We start from the raw sequence: 21906 nt of genomic DNA on the forward strand, positions 1-21906 counted from the left end.
TCTGCCCCTCCCCCACTCACGCTGTTTCTGTCTCTCCCAAAAATGAACTTAAAAAAGGAAAAGAAAAAAAAAAAAACTGGGACATATGCATGCACCATTTTTCTGGAACACAGGAAAGCTTCAAAAGATGTCTGCACAGATTTCCTGAACATTCTAGAACCTCAAAGGAACACTGCAGGTTAAACCCCTATAAATCTCTGACTCTTGGGTTCAGTGTTGTTCCAAACTGTACCGTGTGAGAATGAGTGGGAATGAAGAAAAACAAAGGCACATCCAATATGTTTATTACTGTCACCTCTGCTTAGTTTGACACGTAAGACAACGGTCTCCTTGGGCTTCACAGTTAGCCTTGGCCCTGTCCCTGAAGGGCTTGATGTGGGCAGTCTGTCCCTGAGGCATCAGAAGAACACACACAGACATGCTGAAGAAGGTGATTCTGGCAGGAGATGGCAGGAGAAAGCTGAGCATGTTACATGACTCACCTGCCATATAATCTACTCCCTTACATGCACCTCACTACACAATACATAATGCACTTCCTCATCGCATGTAGACTCAGATAATCCCATAATTTTCCTTTTTCATTCACTCATTAACTTATCTGACCTGTATTTATTGAGCGCTTACTGTTTCCATCTATTGCACTCTTACGGTACACCAGGTCCTATACCAAGTGCCCATCAGACTCACCCTCTTAACTTCCTATTTGAGGAAACAGATGTAGAGATTGACTTGCCCATAGCCTCCAACCAGGGCACTGTCCTCTAGGCACACTATGACTCACTGTCCTGATTTAATAAAGACAAATGTTGTATCCATCATTATCAGCACGAATAACAACAATAGTAAGGATTGTTAGTACTTGACGATTTACCGGGAACACATACATAACCCATCCTATGAAGTGTGAGGGTAATTATTCCTGCTTTACAAATAAAGATACTAAGACTCAGGCAGTATAATTAACAAGTTCATCTCGTTCATCCAGACAGGAAGTGGAAAGCAAGTCGGCTCTGAGAATACCACTCTGTGCCCCTTCATGCCTTTCAGCATAGGACACTTAATATTTAGTGTCTCCATTTTCTTTTTTTTTTTTTTTTTCAACGTTTATTTATTTTTGGGACAGAGAGAGACAGAGCATGAACGGGGGAGGGGCAGAGAGAGAGGGAGACACAGAATCGGAAACAGGCTCCAGGCTCTGAGCCATCAGCCCAGAGCCTGACGCGGGGCTCGAACTCACGGACCACGAGATCGTGACCTGGCTGAAGTCGGACGCTTAACCGACTGCGCCACCCAGGCGCCCCAGTGTCTCCATTTTCAAATGATCTCTTCTGTAACGCATTCATTATTTAATTGGATCTTTCCAAGAACACACTGAGATAGGGAGCATTGTCCTCATTTCAGAGCTGAGGACACTGAGGCTCAGAAAGGTGAGGTTACTTATACTAGATACACAGCAGCCAGGACTGACACCCACATCTTTGATTCTGACACGGTGCTTTTCTCTTTGACCCCCCACTGACAAATACCCTCCTAAAAGGCCTCTTGTGGAGGCAAGGCAGGTTGCTGGGGTTGCCTGTAGAGTCCACACCCCAGGAATTTCCTTTTCCTTCTTCCAGCCATCGCAGGCAGAGGCCCAGGGTTCCTGGGGAAGTGGCACGGAAGAAGCACATGCTTTGCTCAGTACTAGGCCAGGCGCTTAGGAACTGAATCATCAGGGAGCTGACACAATTTCAAGTGCTCGCTGCCCTAATTATTTGATGATCTGTCATCACAGAAATGGAATGCAGGGGGGTGGGGGGCAGTGTTCAGCTTGGGTCCCCAGAGAGGAAAGGCAGGTAGAAATGTTTCAGGCTCAGTTTATAGGGGAGAAATCTCCACTGAAGTTTATGATCAATTCCAAATGTTGTTTCTCAAAAAAGGCAGGAAGGAAATGGCATTCATTGAACACCTACTATGTGTCAGACATTGCTGAAAATACGACACGTATTACATGGACTAACTCGTTTGATTCTCACTATGACTCTGTGAGAGAGGGATTATGCAATTTGTAGTTGAGAGAACTAAGGATCCTGGCGGGGAACAGCCAGAGAGTGAGGTCAAGGCCAAATCAAGAAGCTTAGACTCCCTCTTGCAAAAATCACCATAGTTTTATCCAGGAGAGTGATATGGTCGGAACTGTATTCTAGAAAAATCACTCTCTCTTGCTGTGAACTGAACGTATTTGAGAAAGTAAAGACTAGAAGCAATGGAGTTTTAAAAGCAAGTATTCAAGATAGGATGAGGGCTGGGTGTGCCTGGGGGGCTCAGTCAGGTAAGCGTCCTACTGTTGATTTTAGCTCAGGTCATGATCTCATGGTTCATGAGAGCAAGCCCCAAGTCAGGCTCTGCGCTGACAGCTCCAACCTTGCTTGAGGTTCTCTCTCTCCCTCTCTCTCTGGCCCTCTCCCACTTACTCATGCCCATGCACAGACACACACGTTCTCTCTCTCTCAAAATAAAGAAACTTAAAAAAAATGACAAGGGCCTGTTACTAGGATACACAAATGAGGAGTGCCTGGATTTATGCATCATCAGGATGCTGAATCCCACATCTCTAGAAGACAAACTAGAGGCCAGGGTGTAGAGAAGAGGTGGGAAGGAAAGAAAGCTCACGAATGGCACCCAGGCCTGTGCAACCAAAAGGATGGTGTCGCCCCTCAAGGACATAAGAATGCAGGCTTCAGGCACAGGCCTGAACACTCAACACTTGTTGAGACTGTGAGATGGCTAAGTGGAAATGTCTAGCTTGCAATGGAAATCAGGGCCTGGAGCTCCAGATAGAGACTGGACGGTGGAGAATTCACCAGCATAAAGTTGATATTTGCAGCCAAGGGCATGGAAACAATTGCTATATGAGGGGTACAATGAGATGTGTGAAGGGGGAGTAGAACAGAACACCAAGGACACCAAGAACAAGAGCTCCCCCAAAAGGCTTAGTGAGGAGTGTCCAGTAGGACAGGAAGTAATGAAGAGAACCTGCATTTGCTTATAAAAGACTTAGTCTTCTTGTGTAAGGTATTCATTAAGAAATGAGGGTGGCTGCTTGGGGTGCCTAGGCGGCTCAATCGGTTAAGTATCCAACTTTGGCTCAAGTCATGATCTCATGGCTTGTGGGTTCAAGCCCCATGTCAAGCTCTGTGCTGACAGCTCAGAACCTGGAGCCTGCTTCAGATTCTGTGTCTCCCTCTCTCTCTGTCCTTCCCCAGCTCATTCTCATTCTCATTCTCATTCTCATTCTCATTCTCATTCTCATTCTCATTCTCTCTCTCTCTCCTTCTCTTTCTCTCTCTCAAAAAATAAATAAATGTTTAAAAAACATTTTTTTAATGAGGGTGACTGTTTATCCATATTAAGAAAGCGTTATCTCTGATGTGACCTGTGTTATCCTGGGAAAACACACAGTACAATGGAGTCCATGTAAGAAATGACTTAGAACTCTGTCTAGATCAAAGGAGAAAGCAGGAAGATTGCGGAGTCCCAGCAGCTGACCTGGTAACAGATGAGTGAGCAAGAGTGGTGGCTGAGACCTCCCCCCATGAGTGTGTGCTGAGAAAAACACAGTGCTACTGCTCTTTGACATGGTGTTAATGCCTGACACACAGGTGATGCCAACCAAACATGGAAGTAGTCATATCTGAGCCTAAAGAAGGAATCCATGGAGAATAATGCTCACAGTTCTACAAGGCTTGAGATTCACAATGCTCCTATGACCTTTCCAGCAAAGTAACTGAGATAGATTCCTTCTCACTGTCCTATCTTTCAAAAGTAGAAATGATTGAGAAATTTGTGGAAACTCACAGAACTGTAGGATCTCAGAATGGGAAGGGACCTGATATGTTTTTTTTTTTTTCCTAATTGTTACTTGATGAATTAAGTTGCTAGTTAATTCATTCACTCCACAAATATCTATTGAGCACTTTTTATTTGTAAGCACTGTTCCAGAGATGGGGGACACAACAAAGAACAAAACAGACTATGATTCCTGCCCTCATGAAGCTGATATTCTAGAGGGAAACATGTAACACTAAAAAGGCAAGTAAATAAAATATAGTCTATCAGATGATAAAGAGCTCACTAGAGGAAAATAAGGCAGGATGAGCATAGTGAGTGCTGGAGGGTTGCAATTTTAACTAGATTAATCATCATAAATTATTTTTATGGTTGTCTCAAGGGAATGGCCTTCCTTCACTACATTTGTTTTCACACCTATGAGTTAATTTGGGCCTTATAAAAAGGTGAGAAGGGCAAATGTCACCATCATTATCAGAACTAATTTATCAAAGATTTGTTTCTGGGCAGCCATGATACTGATTGGTTCAAACACTGTCTCATTTTATTGTCACACTAATATGAATATAGTTAGTATCCTATTTTAAAGATTAAAGGAAAAAACCCACAGAAGTAAAAAAAAGAGACAAACAAAAAAAAAACAAACAAACCTTCTTCCCACAGTCCTGAGCTTGGAGTGCAACGCTGCCGTCTATATAATGGTAGGCTGGTTGCTTAACTTCCTCAAACCTCAGTTGCCTTATGTGTGAAATGGGAGTGACAAGATCCAGCTCACAGAGTTGGTATAAGAATTAAAAGACATTCGCACAGGGGCGCCTGGGTGGCTCGGTCGGTTAAGCGTCTGACTTCGGCTCAGGTCGTGATCTCACGGTCTGTGAGTTCGAGCCCCGCGTCGGGCTCTGTGCTGACAGCTCAGAGCCTGGAGCCCATTTCAGATTCTGTGTCTCCCTCTCTCTCTGCCCCTCCCCTGTTCATGCTCTGTCTCTCTCTGTCTCAAAAATAAATAAACATTAAAAAAAAAAAAAAAGGCATTCGCACATGAAAAGGTAGGAGTCAAATCAGATAGATCTGATTCCCAAGCACAAAAATTTAAGCACACATTATCCTGACTCACTTTTTGAGCTGAGGAAATTGCTAAGCAGTGGTGATTATAGTAATGATAAAATTACAACACTGATATGATCATGTAAAATAACCATGACTCAGCAGTCCAGACTGCCAATTTAGAAAAGAACAATTACATTCTTCATAGTTCTTAGACCTTGAATTTCTGCCAGTGTTAAAACCAAAAGGAAAGCAAGACTGTATTCTATGTAACATCAAATTTCCCCAGGTTTGCCATTCACTTCCCAGATTTGGTTTCTCCCAAACAGATACGTAGGCATGCCAATACGTGCTTGCAGCCCTGGACAGGATAACAATCATCAACTCTCTTACAATGCCTGATGGTGGAGCGTAATCCAAGTCCTTTATACATAATAATTAACTTAATCTTCCCCAACAGTCTTAATGAGGTAGTCACTATTATCATTATACAGAAACTCAAGTCCAGACAGATCAAGTAGGTTACCCATCACATGGTCACAGAGTGGTAGAATGCCCTGTGATTCCAGGCATTTCAATGTCAGAGTCTATACTCTTGACCTTATGCCATGCTCCATCATTTGCATTACTCAAATCACCACTGGTCTGTCTTCACAAGTGTGATGCTTTCTGTCTGGAATATCTCTTTCCTCTCTCACCTTTCTACATTCTCACCTGATTAAATCTAACTTTCCCCTCAAGATTCAGCTCAGCAACATCTCTGCTGAAAAGCCCTAACTAACCCCACCCACCTCCAATCTCAATGGATATCCTTTCCTCCTCTCTGGGTTCATGCACCTTGTGCTTATCTCTATCATAACGCTTCAAGAGATGCTCACAATGTCCTGTATTTGTCCTTCCCACCTACTAGATGTGACTTTCTTTAAGCCTAAGACTGTTATCTGGTAGAATACATGGAGAACAGTAGATCCTCCATAAATATTTGTTCAGTATATAGGTTAAGTGTCGACTGTGATAGCTATATTGGTGGTTACAGTCCCAGTACATACTTTCCTGTGCTTTTTCTCACATACTTGAAAATTCCAACCAGGGAATTTCAACCAAGGAAGTTCAGGTATGGTTTGGGATGGAGATAGGGACCTGACCAGCCTAAGGCAACTTCTCTCTGTGACTTGTTCAGGAGGGTACACATAATCCAGGCTTAAGGCATTTAGTGCAACCCATTACACTAGCCAGAATAATCCAGAGTGGGTAACTGACTTACAAAGGTACAATCAGAGGACGCTTGGAAGTTAGTTCAGAAGTTGAATGAATTGAAATGTTACTCTGCTCTCCAAGGGAGGCTGGAGGCATGTAGCCCATGCTGACATTGTCAGCTATTGGAGACCTCAAGGTGATGAAAGTGGCTCCATCAAAGATAGATCAAAGACACAGAAGGATGATGTCTTCATGATATTAATCAGTCACAGGTTCAAACCAATTTTGAGTTCTCCCATAACTGTGGACTTCTCAAATACATAAATCCCAATTTTATTTAGTTTATTAAACAAATACATTTTAAATATTTTTCTGTCCACCTGGTTTCATTTGTTGGCAATAGAAGGAAGGGTACAACAATAAGGAATGATATGGGCAATAGCAAAGGTGAGGAAGTACAAAACATCACGGGAGATGCTATTGAATTGTACCTGAACTTAACTGGGTGGTCGCTGGGGACTCTTTGGAAAGAACTACTTTCAGACCTATGTCTTAGAAATATAACTCTATCTCACTAGGTTTCCACTACTATTCTATACCTACATCTCTTTGTGTTTAGTTTTATAGCTTATTATTAATAAGGAAAAAATAATAATATACCAAGATTTCCACAAATACATAAAAAAATGCATCTCTGAAGTTAAGTGGAAATGATATTCTCAGGGAAGATTCTAGGGAAAATAATGTTTCTGAGAAACAGATGGTATCTCAGAGCCTCAAGTCTGTTGGCTTATAACACCAAGGCAACGAACTTTATGCCAACAATTAAACTAGTCTTCCCAGTAAAATGGCAAACCCCTCAATCACATGGCTCCTGATGATACTGCCAGTATAAAGTGTTTAGATTCCCTAGAGGAAAATAAGAAGAAAACTACAGCACCACTAACAAGAGAAGATTATAGGGTAAGGAGATAAGAGAAGACAAATAACATTTTCTCAACAGCTAGTCAGGGCCACGTAATATTCTAGGTGCCTGTCATTCATCAGCTTACTCTGTCCCTAAAGATCAGGGATGCAGGCTCCAGCTTGCATGACCTGAGAGTCCACTACATCATGTGTGATTTTTAAAGTTTCAAAAACGAAATCATGAAAGTGCGAGGTAAATACTCCCACTCTCCACCACACAGCTCAAATACCACATCTTTCATCCAGTTTCCATAACTCTACCCCTACTTTGGTTTGCTTCTTCTCTGGCATCTGAAAGCACTGACAGCTTATCCTAGACAATTTAACATCCAGCCACCTAGGGACCTGAGGATTTCTTTTCCTATCATTTCTATTAGTTAGGACAGTTTGCTCATTTGCTTTTTTAAGAAAAAGGTAGATTGAGAAGAATAGAGGGTGTGGTAGTTATCAGACTATCTTCAGAAATAGTCTGGGTAGTCCTTATTACCACATGGTAAAGTTGTATTTCTCCACTCCTTTAAAAGTGAGTGGGGTCATGTGACATGTTTGGCCAATGAAATTGTGAGCGGAAGAAATCTGTATTACTTGCAAGAAGTTTTAGAGCCAGTGCACATTGGCCACATTTACTTCCCTACATGGAAACATGTACATTTACATGGAAACATGTCAAGATAAAGACTGTATCTGTGATTGATGATGGTAAGAAAGAGCTCCCCAATGAACATGTGGGTTAGCATACAGAATAAGCAAAACCCTTGTAGTATTAAAACACTGAAACTTGGGGATGTTTGTTACTGCAGCATAAATCAGCTTATCCTGACTGTTTCAGATGGATTGGTTACAAAGACACAGAAGTGTCCTCTGGATTACAAGGTTAGAAATGCAGCCGGGATTCAAAAAGACACTAGAACTGGGGCCTATAAAGCTTCCCAGCTGTGCCTCATTCTGTGTGTGCTTTCTCTTCCTCCCTCCATCTCTGACTGCCTCTCTCTGTCTCTTTGTGTTTCTCTTCCTGTTTCCCTAGTTCCTGGGTGGGAAGAAGGGGAAGATGTCCTAAACCTTTTGAGCATGTTTGTCACAATTTCCTGTTTCTCCTGTCTCCCCCTTTCTCTCATTCTCTCTCTCATTCTCTCTCTCTCTCTCTCTCTCTCTCTCTCTCTCTCTCTGTTACACACACACACACACACACACACATTCATCATTACTTGGTTGTATTTCCAAATTAGCAGGGAAGGGACTCTGATCAGCTTCACTTAAGATCAGGGACCCACCCCTAGTCCAGTCAAACATGGTCAGTGCTGACAGAAAGAAAAAAAAAAGAGCTGTCCATGGGGTAGGCATTTAAGGTGGCTTAATATGAGTTTGGTATATAATAATAGTAGCTAATACTGAGACAAAGACTTCTTTGTGGGGGTGATGCTTCGAAGAGCTTCATGTCAATTAACACTCAGAAGCCTTAGAACAACTCTATGAGTTAGGTACTACTATGACAAGCCCTATTTTATAGACCAAAAAAAAAAAAAAAAAAAAAAAGGAAAATAGACACACAGAGGTAGGGTAATGTGCTCAAGGTCACAGCTGATAAGCAGATTGGATATGTGAGCCTAGGCAGTCTCACATAGGAATCCTTGTACTTGACCTCAAAGCCATGTTGCCTTTTATAATGTAATTGGCATCTGCTGTAAACACTTTGTCTCTCCAAGCAGAGCAGAAATCCATGATAAAAATTCTCCACACCTATAAAAGTGCTTTAATAAAGGAAGGGACCAGCATTATTAAGCACTGTGGTAGATGCATCCACATTAAAGGACTACTGTCATTGAATGGTAGGGGATGTCCCTCGAGAAGTTAAATTACTTGCCCAAGATTTTATAATTAGTAAATGACAGCCATGACTCAGACCCAAGTCTTCTGATTCCAAATCTAGCACTCTTTCGGAAATACCAGGGTATTTCTCCCAGTGTCAAGAATCATGAATAAATCCTATTCCCCTCCTACTCAAATGACAGCATTGCTGCTGGCTCTGAAGGCAGTGACAGAAGTCCTTTTCTCACAGTGGCACTAGGGAAGCTCAGAGGCCAAACTCCAGACCTTTCCTAGCTACACTATCCTAGCACCAGGCTTTTGTAGAACCATCTGTATTCCATGCCAAAGAAGAAGAATCCCTGAGCCCTGGAATTCAGAGCTGGCAGAGACCTGAGATCTCACCACGCTAGGGGTTCCAGGCTAGGCTCCCATCCCAGCAGGAAACTGGAACTGGAACCAGGAACTTGGCAGCAGTTCAGGTGGTCAGAATGAACACATATGGAGAAGTCAGATGGGGAAGATGCAACCCGAGGCTGTTCGTGGTCGGGTGAGCCATGAGATTTCTTCCTGGGCCACCTTTTCTCTGGGTGACTGCATATCTGACTTTTCCAGACCCTTTTTCTAAGGATAGAGCTCTTAATATTCCATCAGACTCTGCTGCTATTGGCTCAGGTTCTGAGAAAACAGAGTCTTGAGGAGCAATGATTGTTGCTGAAATCTGGTAGGGCTGGGGACCAACCTTACACACCTTACACACACCCTTTCTCTACAGGAAATAATAGTACTGTTAAAAATAGCAACAATGATGATTATTACCATCTGTGAATCACTTACCATGGGCTAATCAGGAGCACACTCATTTGTCGATCCAAAATATATTTAGAGAGAAGACTAAGGCTGAATGATTTGTCCGAGATCACACAGCAAGTAAGCCAAAAACCAGGATTTGAATTCACATTTGTCTGATTCCCCCAAGATTTTCTCTGCACAGTGCCGTCATCCTGGTGGACAGATGATCCTCAGCAACCCAGGGAATGGCCCTGAAATTGACCAAATGGGCTCATTACTCCCTAGATGAGGAGGAAAAAGAAGGAAAGGGGGAAGTCGGGAAAATAACGAGAAAGAAGAAGCTATAGACAGCAATGGATAGGAGGAGAGAAATAGCAGGAGGGGAAGGAAGGCCAAGAGAACACAGCTGCATTGACAATCTTATGTAATTCTAGAGGAGAGAAAGGTCCAGAAGGATTATAGTCTGGGTAATTGTTCTTCTGACCTTAGCTCCCCAAAGATCAATGGGAGTGCCAGCAATCTAAATGACTAAGTACTTCTGCTATTCCTCAAAGCCAGATTCTTTTCCAGAACAAAAGGGGGAAGGAAAGGGGCGCCTGGGTGGCGCAGTCGGTTGAGCGTCCGACTTCAGCCAGGTCACGATCTCGCGGTCCGTGAGTTCGAGCCCCGCGTCGGGCTCTGGGCTGATGGCTCAGAGCCTGGAGCCTGTTTCCGATTCTGTGTCTCCCTCTCTCTCTGCCCCTCCCCCGTTCATGCTCTGTCTCTCTCTGTCCCAAAAATAAATGAATAAACGTTGAAAAAAAAATTAAAAAAAAAAAAAAGGGGGAAGGAAAGATCAGCAAATTCCAAAGGCTGGGGACCAAATCCCCCTCCTGCTGCTTCTGTGCCTGGGAATCCGCATTCTGCCTCTTGGTGTCGAGGGAGTGCCTCCGTTCTCAGAGGGCCAGGTGTAGGGAGTTGGCAATTTTATTGTTCCTGGAGTTCAGAAGCAAGCAGCACTGGGCTCCAAGCGCCGCTATTCTCCAGGGTCTGAGAGTTCAAACACAGAAGACTCCGTTTTTCTCTTTGATTGACTTTGTCTTTCTGTGGCACCTTTCTTGGAGATCAGCAATTTACAACTATCTGTGACATACCTGCCATCCTCAGGGAAGGAGAGAGGAGGGCCAGGAAAGGTAAGCAGAGCCCAAGTGACAGGGCTACCCCTTCTGCCACATGCCTTCCAGCATGGGGTGCTCCTCCTATCAGGGTTCAGGCTCCCACCACACCTCATCTGCCACATTCAGGCTTTGGAGAGACACAACATGCAGAAGGTTTCTACTGCTTTTCTATCTTAAGTGCCTTAGAAAACTACTGGCCTGAGTGTTTAAATCTTTCTCTGTTCTGGGGACTGGGGCTGAAGAGCTCCTTGACTAATTAGCTCACTGACCTTGGAGAAGTTACTTAGCATCACTATACCTCAGTTTTCACTAACTATAAAAGTGAAGATAATCAACATATATACCTTATAGTGTCCATGGGAGGATCAAATAGGTTAATATACACGTAAGGTGATTAGAGCAGAGCCTGGCAATCTGTAGATATGCAGTGCAAGTTCCCAAGAAGAGGTTAAAGGTTCTCTTACCTTGTTCTTTCCCTTGAGCCTAACCTAAGATGCCAGCTCTCTGCAACAGTGGCTCTGGATGAAACAGAACAGAGGGGAAGGGGGAAGCATCACCAGAAATAGAATGGGAAAGAAGAAAAGAAAGGAAGGAACAATACTCGTCAGTATCAACGACAAGCCAGCCATATGCTTGAGGCTTCCACATGTGCTGCTGTTATTTTTAATATTAATAAATATAATGATGGTAACAGTGTTGTAGTGAACACAGTGCTGGCATGCTTTGTGCAGGGAAAATCCTGTTGGTATGAAATGCACAAGCTCACTTAGTCCCGACAATAATAAGAAAACACAGGTTTCTATTCGTTATCCCCATTGTACAGATGAGGGAATCAGGTTCAGGGAAGTGAGGAGACCTGCTTTTTGGAAGTGGAATTCAAAGCCAATGCTGCGACCTCATCTATGCACCAATGAAGCTGTGAGGGTGTTAGGAGTCTAGGCCTTCTGGGGAAGAGGCTGATGAGAATAAGTCCCAGGTCCCAGGAGGGAGAACAAGATAGCTTGTTCAGGAACAGACGCTCCTTTCATTTCCACCATCAGAAGAGGTGACCAGGCAGGGTATTAAATCTCATCAAGGTCTCCAGAAAGAGACAAAATTCAGAGAAGTCAATGGCTTGACCAAAGTCACAAGCCGACATGGGTAGGACGCCCTCTGAGATGCCCTGATAGGACACTGCACTTCTGGTCTCATGGCCCTACTATCAATTCAGGCTTACCCTTAACATCACCTCCTCATAGAGCCCGAGGCAGCCTGCCCGAGGTGAAACACACTCTCCATCACACTCTCGCCACCTACTGCACCATATTTTTCTTCATGATGTTCATCGTTACCACTTAATGCTACATCACATCCTTACCTATTGTATTATCTGCCCTGCCTACATCATATAAAGGTAAACTTCATGAGGCCAGGGATGTTTGTCTCTTTTGCTCGCTGCTATATTCACAGGAAATTAAAGCAGTGCTTGGCTTGTGATCAGCACTCAATATTGTTGGATGAATGATGAGCTAATTATTAATTAATTAATCATGCCATGTTATAATTGTCTTGGCACTCTTCAGATCTCCACTATTTATAATCTCAGTGAGATAAGGGATTGGATTACCAGTGTTTCCTCAGTGTTTAGTACTATGCCTGATATATAGTAGGTGCTCAATAATTGTTCTAAAATGAATGAATGAATGAATAAATTGATGGGGCAGAACTGAATCGTTAGCTCTTACCCTAGTCTTTGTTTCTCTTCCCTGGGTACTGGGAAGTTCACTGGAGAGGACAAAGTTGGAGGCAGCCATGTATAAATGTGGCTTAGCCAATGGAAAGGGGAGGGAGATGTGTCCAAGGGCAGGCATCTGAGAAATATAGCCTGTTAAGGTGCACCTAAACCCCAACCACTGCCCACACTTCCATGACTTAGTCAGAAAAGACCCCGAAAGCATCTCCAGTGACTTTGACATCCTGGAACTGAAGGACTCTAGGACACAGGTGGTGCTCTCATCTTTTTAATAAAACTTTACGACTCAATCAAGATTCTGAGTTATTATTTCTTTTAAATACACAAAGGGTCTGTGGCTTCAGAGGGTGTGAAAACTCTTCGTCATATCTTGACAGAATATTTCTCCATCCAAGGGAGGAAAAACAAGCCCAGCAAGGTAAGCACCCGGAATAACAGATGTGTTTTTCCAAGATTATGCCCAAGGGAGAGAAAATAAAGGCTTGCTGGATGCAGATGTCCCAAAAGCAGCAAGTTTATCCTGTAACCTTGCCAAGGCAATTCCTGCTGTTCTCAATGTTAATGCCAGAGTAACAGAAAGAAGAAGAATATTCAAAGAGTAAATCAACTTGAAGCTCCAAGGCAAACAAGAACAGAAATGGGAGGGCCTTCCAGGTTTCAGTCAATCATGAAAATCAGGCTGTGCCTCTCCTTCCTTACTGATGCAGGGTTTTAGCAGAGCCGGTTTCATCTTGGAGGCAGGGAGACATCCTGGGAGGGATCAGAGCGGTCTGGGTTGGGACTGAGACTCTTCTACTTCCTGTATGACCTCAGGCAAGTTACTGAGCCTCTCTGATTTGAGGATACTGGGAAGGCAGACCCCACCCTAAAACATCTACCTACATTGCCAGTGACGTTTGATAATATACTGTTAGAAGTAAGTATTCCCTACTATGAAGAATTCCTCCTCCTTGCAACCCTGGTTGAGTCAGTAGACATAGGAGACCACATTCTAGCAATGCGCCAAGAACACGAAGCTGAAGTCCTAGAGCTAGGATTCAAGTTCGTATCTACTTACCTCCAAAGCCTGTGGTCTTGTCACTGTCCCTCTTAACCTTCCAAAGTTGAATCATGAAAATTGGGACCCACAGAGTTGGTTCAAATGAAATCAAGCTTAATACCTAACACTAACTCACACGGCAGAACAGTACAAGGGAAAGAGCACTACTGTGGAGTATGAAGACCCAAGTTTAAATCCCAGGTTTGGGCATGTATGACGTTCTTATGACCCTGAGAAGGTCTATTTTTTCTACTTGACTGAGTTTCAGTTTCTTTATGGAAAAAATGGGCAAATGCCTGTGTCAGTCAAGATACACTAAGTTGTGTTGCAGTAACAAATAGCACCAAAATGTAAATGGCTGAAACCACTGGAGATTTTTTTGCTCATTCTATACTTCTCTTTCCATTCATTTGGGGTCTCTTCTCTACATCTGCCTCAACCCAGGATCTAAGCTAATGAAATATCTACTGATTGGAACACTCCTGGCTACCCTGGCAGAGGGAAGAAAAAACCCAAGACAGTCTTGTATCTGTGCTTAGATGCTCAGCCAGAAATTAACAAACTTGACTTCTGGAAGCTCACAATTAGATAGAACTGGTTGCATTGTACTTCCAACCAGTGCAGGCCAGGAATCATGCTCCTGCTATGCTCTGAGAAGACTAGAGAAAGAAACCTTTTTCTGAATGGCATCAGCGGCTACTTAGTTACTCATCCTGATACCTTCATAGGGGCGCCAATAAGATGAAATGAGAAAATATGTAGACAAATGCAGTAAAGAATAAATATATTCTGAGTTTTTGAGCCTTAGAAGCAATGAATGAACAACTCTCCATCACTTTTTTCTCCCCCCATTTGAATGCAATATCTTTTGAGAAATATAACTGGTGGGGACTTCAAAGTTTATCTGCTGAGGTCAGAGGTTTGTATGTCCTAGCCCAATATTTCAGGATGCAGTAAAGGAGTGTACCTTTCTCTACAAGACACTGAAATGGTAATGCAAACTTTAAGCCCATGCAAAAGTATGTAATCCATGATAAGGATCATATAATTTTAGGATTTTCGATCTGCAAAGGATCCTGGCTATCCTCAGTCCATGTGCTCATTTTTTCAGAGGAGGAAAGAGAAGTCCAGAGAAGGGCCATGACTTACCCACAGTCACACAGAAATAGAGTGGCAGGGCCAAGACCAAAGTCCAGGTCTCCCCTTCTCCAGGCCACATGGTGCCATGGGTCCCTTTCCCCTGGTTTTTCATTCCGATATGGGATGTTGATATCAAATCCAGATGGCTTGTGGGGGATGTTTTCCTTTAAACCTTGTGAGTCATTGATCTAACTATACCCCCAAACCATTACTTAATAATAAGTATGAAAAAATAAAGGGCTGTCTATAGGATTTTAGCCAGTCTGCAAAGGCCTAATTTAATAAGCATTAAATACCTGGTCCTTGGGAAAGATTATAGGAAAACTGATTTAAAAACAACAACAAAAAAAAAAATTAAAAAAAACCCAAAAAACAAAAAAACAGGGGAGCCCAGGTAGCTCAGTTGGTTAAGTGTCCAACTCTTGATCTCAGCCCGGGTCTTGATCCCAGGGCCGTGAGTTCAAGCCCGACATTGGTCTCCATGTTGTGTGTGGAGCCTACCTAAAAAAAAAAAAAAAAAAAAAAAAAAGACAAAAATAAACAAAATCCCTGTCCTCAAAGAGCTTCCTGTCTAGTGAGGGAGGAGATGTAAGTTCAGAGACAAATTATAGCATCAACATGGCTAAGTCAACGGTATTCTGAGGGTGCCGTGGGAACCCAGAGTGGGGATGGGGGTGGGAAAAGGGGTGTGAGGGGAACAGTCAGGGAAAGCTTACCAGAGGAGGTTTCACCTGAGCTGAACCCTTCAAGGATGATGAGGATGGAGTTGGGGAGACAGTCAAAGGAAGAAGAGAGGAAGGGCATTCCAGGCAGAGGCAGGGGCCCAGGCCGATAAGTGGAGAGGGAAAACAGCACAGCTCAGTGAGGGCACTGCTGGGCCCAGGCATCTGTATAGAACAGGCAGGACATAATGGTGAGCTGAGCAGGGGCCAAATCTCCAGGCCTTATGAACTAAAGCAGAAGCGTCTGGACATCCATCATCTGAAAGCTCCAAGGAGTGGCGATCACTGTTCCTGCTCTGGCTAGTCTACAGACTGGTAAGACTGGCTTTGAAGGGGTTGGAAATTTGCTCTTCTCCGGCAAAAACCAGTCAAGTGGTTTAGAGGAGAAAATGAACCCACTTCAAGAAAGCTCTACGTTGTGATTTCTCATAAGTGGTGTTCTTGGGTGTCAATAAAACAGCTCAAGACCCTGCTTCCTTCTCCTGGGCTCTCAGAGTGGAGGTACACTCATTTCTTCACAGGTCTTTCCCTACCTGCCCCTGCGTGTGGGAAATTTCTGGTGAAAAACAAGCCACATCAGCTGATCATTTCTTTCTTTTTCTTTTTGCTAATCATGGAATAAGCAGGCTCACCCTAAAGGACACACAATAGATGTCACTGATTCAACAGGAGGCCTTGGAGGCGTAGGGTAGCTTTTCCTCCTCAGGGGCACCCAGACACCCTGTGCTCCTCTAGGCCCCAGCACTTTGTACTGGCACCTCTCCTCCATGGCGCCCTGGCACAAGAAAGGCCAGGAGCTGACTCTCATGGCCAATGCCTAACGAAGCTCGGGATGGTGGTGGGGTGAGGGGGAGACTCATTAAGTGCTGACCAATGGAAAGGATAGATGAATCCATGTTGCAAACTTGAGTCTGTATTTTGTGAATTTAGTTATGTGAAAGTTCTTACAATGGAATCAACCTATGATAACATTTAGTTGTGCACTTAACAAACCATTCATTCAACAAATATGTGAATGCTCATTTATATGCCAGACACTGTTCTAGGCTTTTGGGGGTGCATCAGTAAATAAAATAGGCAAAATCCTCGCTTACGGTGTTTATGCTCTAGACAGTGAGCCCAGCAACGAACAAATAGACAAAGAGAGAATCCAATCACAGATGGGGATAATTTCTCTGAAGAAAAAAAATTAAACAGTATGAAAGGAATACGGAGTAACCAGGAGTGGTTCAGGGAAGGTCTCCTGAGGAGGAGACCTTTGAGGGGAGACCAGCATGGGGTGAGGGAGCAAGTGAACGTATGTTCATGCAGAACATTCCAGGGAGGGAGAAGAGTAAATACAGGCCCTAGAGAAGGCTACCTGCTCTCTGTGTTGCTGGAACAGCAAACAGTTTGTTTTGGCCAGATGAAGAGAAGCAGGGAAGAAAATGAGGTCAGAGATATCTAGGGGCCACAGGCAGGGCCTCCAAATCACCTGTTTAAAAACTACATATTTAAAGACTTTAAATAGCTTTTTAAAAAAAAAAAAAAAAAGCGTTGAGTTTTTCAGCCTCTATGTCCCCATCCATAAAATGGGAATAACTGTACCTCATAGGATTGTTGAGAAGATTATAGGAGATGCTCCTGGCACAAGACAAACTTCAGTATATGTTGTGGTGAAGGTTAGCTAGTGTCATTGCTGTCCTTGTTAGTGTCTCTGCTTTATAATCAGGGTGGAGAAGTTTAGGGCTGACTTCCTTTGACTTTCTCTGACTTTGTCTCCTTTCTGTGGCTCTGTCTTCCTTTTTGCAACAAGAAGGGAAGGAGATCACCCTGGGGTTGTTCATAAACAATCCTGTTTGAAAAGGTGAATCACTGACGAAACATGTCCAGGTATAAAGAAACGTTGCACATCCAGCTACAACAAGAGCTATGTAACTCTAATCTTTAAACAAACTGAGAACTGGAACCACACCCCATCTGAGCACCTGTGGGTAGTATGTTACAGGGGGAAAGCCTACGCTTCATCAGAGACCTGGGTTCAAGCCCGAGGCTCACCAGTTACTAAAGAGCCATCAGGTCCCTGGACAAGACTAATCAGCCTCTCTGAGCCTCAGTTATTTTCTCTATAAAATGGAGAAATAAATACTTGTGTCAGAGAGAGAGAGAGAATAAATAAATATCTATATTTAAGTTGCATAGACATGGGATTACCACTGGCAATGTTGAAAAAATGATAGTGATTATGCTGGGGAAAACATGTTTGAAAAATCACGTACATATAAAGGCCAGCATCACACCAGTGGGGTTAACAGCATAGGTGCATTTTGTTACAGGACTGAGATTGCCTTTGAAAGCAGATGGGTCGAATACACTTGGGATTTTATATTAGGCATTTAACGAGGGCCAGCGAAATAAAAGAATGGTATTTGATCAGGAGGAAAAAAAAGAAGCCTTTTTTATAGAGGACGTTAGCTTGCAGAATTGCCTCTTATTCAGGAGCAGCATGCCCCAATACAGAAAAGAAAGACGGAGGAATGGGCTTTATATCCAGCTCCCTTGTGTGATCTCTTCTAGAATCTCTGAGTTAGAGGTTCCCTCTCAAAAAAATAAGGCAAATACCACGAAGCTACTGCCCTCTGTGTAAACACAAGATCCAATGGTAGTCTTGATATTTTTATTTCTCTTGATTCGAAACACTGTGTAAAACTTCATATTTTAAATACAATCAATCTCCTTTAAAAGTGCTAAAATCTCCCAGCAAAATGAAACGATTTTCTCCTAAAGGCTCAAACGCTCTTGCACTTTTCCTGTTGGGGTGCTGTTACATATTCCCACTGATGTATTTAAATGTTTAATGTTAATTAGATGATGATGAGGCATTATTTTCCAAGACCGCCCTGCATGGGGCAGAATCATCACTCTCATTACATTCCATTTCAAACAGGGGGGTCTGGAAAACAAAATCATTAGCAGAGTGCCTGAATGCTGTGGGCCGGCCTCCCTGGATAACGCCCTTGCCCAGAATCAAAGCTCCAGCTCAACACCTTTAAAATGAAGTTTCTCATGACATATGTGTGTGTGTGTGTGTGTGTGTGTGTGTGTGCATGCGTATATGTATATGTATATGTATATGTATATGTATATGTATATATAGAGAGAGAGACAGAGAGACAGAGACAGAGAGAGACAGAGAGAGACAGAGTTGTTTAAAGGCCATTTCTTGGTTTGAAATCTCCTACCTAGAGAGGTGGCTGGGTGATTTAAAGCACACTGCTGAGAAATTTCCCCAGCTCCTTCCCTTGCTCGTGTCCATCTGTCACTATGTGTGTAGTTCCACTATTAGTATCAGACCCTGGGGAGAGGGACATTTTCTAGCCACTGGATCTGACGTTTGGAAGTCTTTTATGGCATCTCATTAACCATAGATTAAAGGTGTTAGCTTTTAAGGCTCTAATCTATCTCTCTAGTTCTCCCTCTGGCCACTGTCCCCCACGTCTACCTTGGCAGCCTCAGCCATCCGACATCATACTCCCTTGCTACATGCAACTCCTCACTGCTTCTGAATATGGCATGTATTCCCAAGCCTCTGTGCTTTTGCCCCTGCTGTTCCTTCTGTTGGGAACTCTCTCCCCTTTGTTCTCTGGCCAGCAAATCCCTATTTATTCTTTTCAAAGCTTGGTAAAATGTCTTCTCCTTTAGAAACGACGTGCTCTTCTGCTCCTTTGTACTTGGTGCTTCAACAGCACTTGGCACCTAGCTCTCCCATAGTGCCTCCCAACAGATACCACCAAGAAACACTGTGAGGTCCTTGTGGAGTGGCCGTTAGCTAGGATGCAAAGAGCATGAGCTTTGGAATCACACAATCACCGATTCAAATTCTAGCTCAGTCACCTTCTGGCCAAGTGGCCTTGGGCAAAAGGTGTAACTTTTTCAACTCCCCCATTCCTCAAACATACAATGGAAGCAGCCATACATAATACACGTATGGCACGTCTGAGATGAGAATTAACTATCGTGGTGTAGGTAAGGTGCTTATTAGGTAGAAGGTATCAGTATGTAGTTGCTACTATTGTTTCCCCAGCTCTGTAATGGGAACTCAGTAACTATGTTCTGAGCCTTGTTATTCTCCAGGTATGCATTTGTAAAGACAACCAACACTTAAAGGAGTAACATTTCAAGAGGGAAAACTTACCATGGATCAATTAATCAGAAACTAGAAGTAAAAGATTAGTGTTCTATTTTTGCCTGTATATCAATTCTCATTATATGCCAGTTAGGTCACTCTGACATAAGCCTTTTAAAGGAAGTTCCAAAGATGGGAAGAACTTACGACTAGGAGGAGCTTGATCTGATGTTGGGGCTCAATGAATGCCAATCACATCTGCCAGATGAATCAGCGGTGAAGTAATCATGCTCCCCAGACAGGAAACTCAGTGTGAGGGGCATCAGGGTCAGTGGACCTGACAGTAGGATTTCAACCCATGGCAGGACAGCAAGTTTGCACTGGCAGGAAGTAGAATGGCATTCACCCCTTGGGGGTGAACAAGAGGCTGAGATGGAAAAAGGGAGAGATTATGGGAGAAGGGAAGAAAAAGAAATTAGCACGATGTGTCAAGGCCCAAGTAACAACATCCGTGAATATGAAGGTCCGGTCCAGCTCTTCAATGTTTGGCTTATTCATTCCTTTCTACATTCATCTATTCATTCATTCAAATATTTATTGAGCACCCACTGTGTTCCAGGTGAGGAGCTAGAAAATAAAAATGAATTAAGTATTGTTCCTGCCTTCTTGGAACTCACGTTCTACTGGGAAAGGCAAACATGCGACTATTTTACTCTGTTTCTATCAACCGTTTCCCCCATTGTTCTTCCACCATGAGTAGTAAAGTTCTTTTTGTAAATGTCAGCCTGGCATTACTATGCAAAGGAGATCAAGAGAAAAGGCAGGGTTCTTCCCACACTTAAGCCAGAGTTTAAAATAGAAAACGCATGGCTCAGGAGTCAAAATTGAAGATTCCAACCTCTTCTCAAGTCGAGGTTCTTATTTTAGAGCTCTTTTCTCTAACCTTAGAAGATTAAGGTATTGTTTGAACAAGAGCTTTGCCTTAATAATTTTATGGAGAATATTTTGAAAGATATTGAAAAAATGAGACACAGGAGTGGGGCATTTTGCTGAGAGAAATCCAAGTGGCAAAGAAGGATCTGCATTTACTCAGCATCTGCCATGTGCCAGATGTCACGAGCATTCACCCACCTATAAAAACTCATCCTCAAATGAACTTGAATGAACGAAGCCGTTTGGAGGCACTATTCATAGCTTCTTTAACAGAACCCTTTGGAAATAGCCATCAGGGAGGAATGTGGAGCACCCTCTTGACCCTATCCTAGGGGACAATAGGAAAGCCAGAGACTCCCGTTCTAAGAAATAAGTGTGATTCTATAGTTATATTCTTACTAGATGTGATGGGAAATGATACTAACTATCTTAGTGGTGAGAAAGTAGGTTGTTTAGCTATTTGTGTATTTATTCACTCCAAGCATCCATCCATCCATCCATCCATCCATCCATCCATCCATCCAATAAATGTTTCTTAAACACCATTCATTCAGCAAGTGTGGTGCCAGGCACTGGGATATGGTATCAGATAAGACACTATCTCCGCCCTCAAGGACCTTACCACCTGGTCGAGGTGACAGTGTGATAGGGCCACGACAGAAGTCAGCAAAAGTAGCTACAACAGTGCACAGGAATAGCTGTTTAGACGGTTAGGAAATGCTCCCTGAGAAGGAACCCGGGGCAGGACAGAAAGGGCGGCAGAGTGGAGAGGACATTCTAGGCAGACGAAGGAGGCACAGGATAACCTGGCATTCAAGTACTTCATAAACTACAGCTCAACATACTAGGGCATGGGCCCCCTGCTCCACTACCTATCACATATGTCATTGCTGACATTACTGATTGTAATGTATGGGCTTGTGAAAATTCATATCACATCCTAGGAAAAACACAGTCCTGAAGCATAGCAGAGACATGATGGCTCCAATCCCAGCTTTGCCTCACCCTTGCTGTGTAATTTTAGGGAGGAGGCATTTAATATCTGAGTCTTAGCATCCTCTTTTGCAAAATAGAGCTAAAGTAGCTGACTGGCAGAGTCACTGCGAAAGGGTTAACAGAATATGGTAGGTGCAGTGCAGCGCCCAGGACTGTGCCTATTACATGTTTATGAGAACATGGCATTTTTCTGCCCTTATTATTACCGCTACCGCTACTATTATCTTGAACCAAGATTAAGGTTTTAATGTCTTTGACTGCAACTGTTTCTGGAAGAAGAGATACATTAGGAGAAGGACCGCCCCTCAATAAAAAGGTTTTCAATGTTCTCTACTAGGAATCATGAGCAATCTGACCTTGTAAAAAAATAAAATGGTCTGAATCCTTTACATCCTGGCTTGGTTCCTAAAGGCAGCTAAAGTGATATTAGAGACAAAGAGAAACATTGC

The 21906-nt window shown here is 43.2% G+C and overlaps 1 protein-coding gene across 18 annotated transcripts in view; it reads right to left on the reverse strand.

Moving 5' to 3' along the window:
- Positions 1 to 21906, reverse strand: part of DAB1 (DAB adaptor protein 1) — a 1138859-nt gene that overhangs the window by 985901 nt on the left and 131052 nt on the right. Inside the window, exon 1 of one of the 18 annotated variants that reach the window (XM_045477555.1) lies at positions 9679 to 9699. The exons of the other annotated variants lie outside the window; for them this stretch is intronic. The gene's annotated coding sequence lies outside the window, so the exon portion shown is untranslated. Of the gene's footprint in view, positions 1 to 9678; positions 9700 to 21906 lie in introns of those variants that run through there. 18 annotated transcript variants of the gene reach the window in all.

The sequence above is a fragment of the Leopardus geoffroyi genome, chromosome C1, assembly GCF_018350155.1.
Source record: "Leopardus geoffroyi isolate Oge1 chromosome C1, O.geoffroyi_Oge1_pat1.0, whole genome shotgun sequence".
Lineage (NCBI taxonomy): Eukaryota > Metazoa > Chordata > Mammalia > Carnivora > Felidae > Leopardus > Leopardus geoffroyi.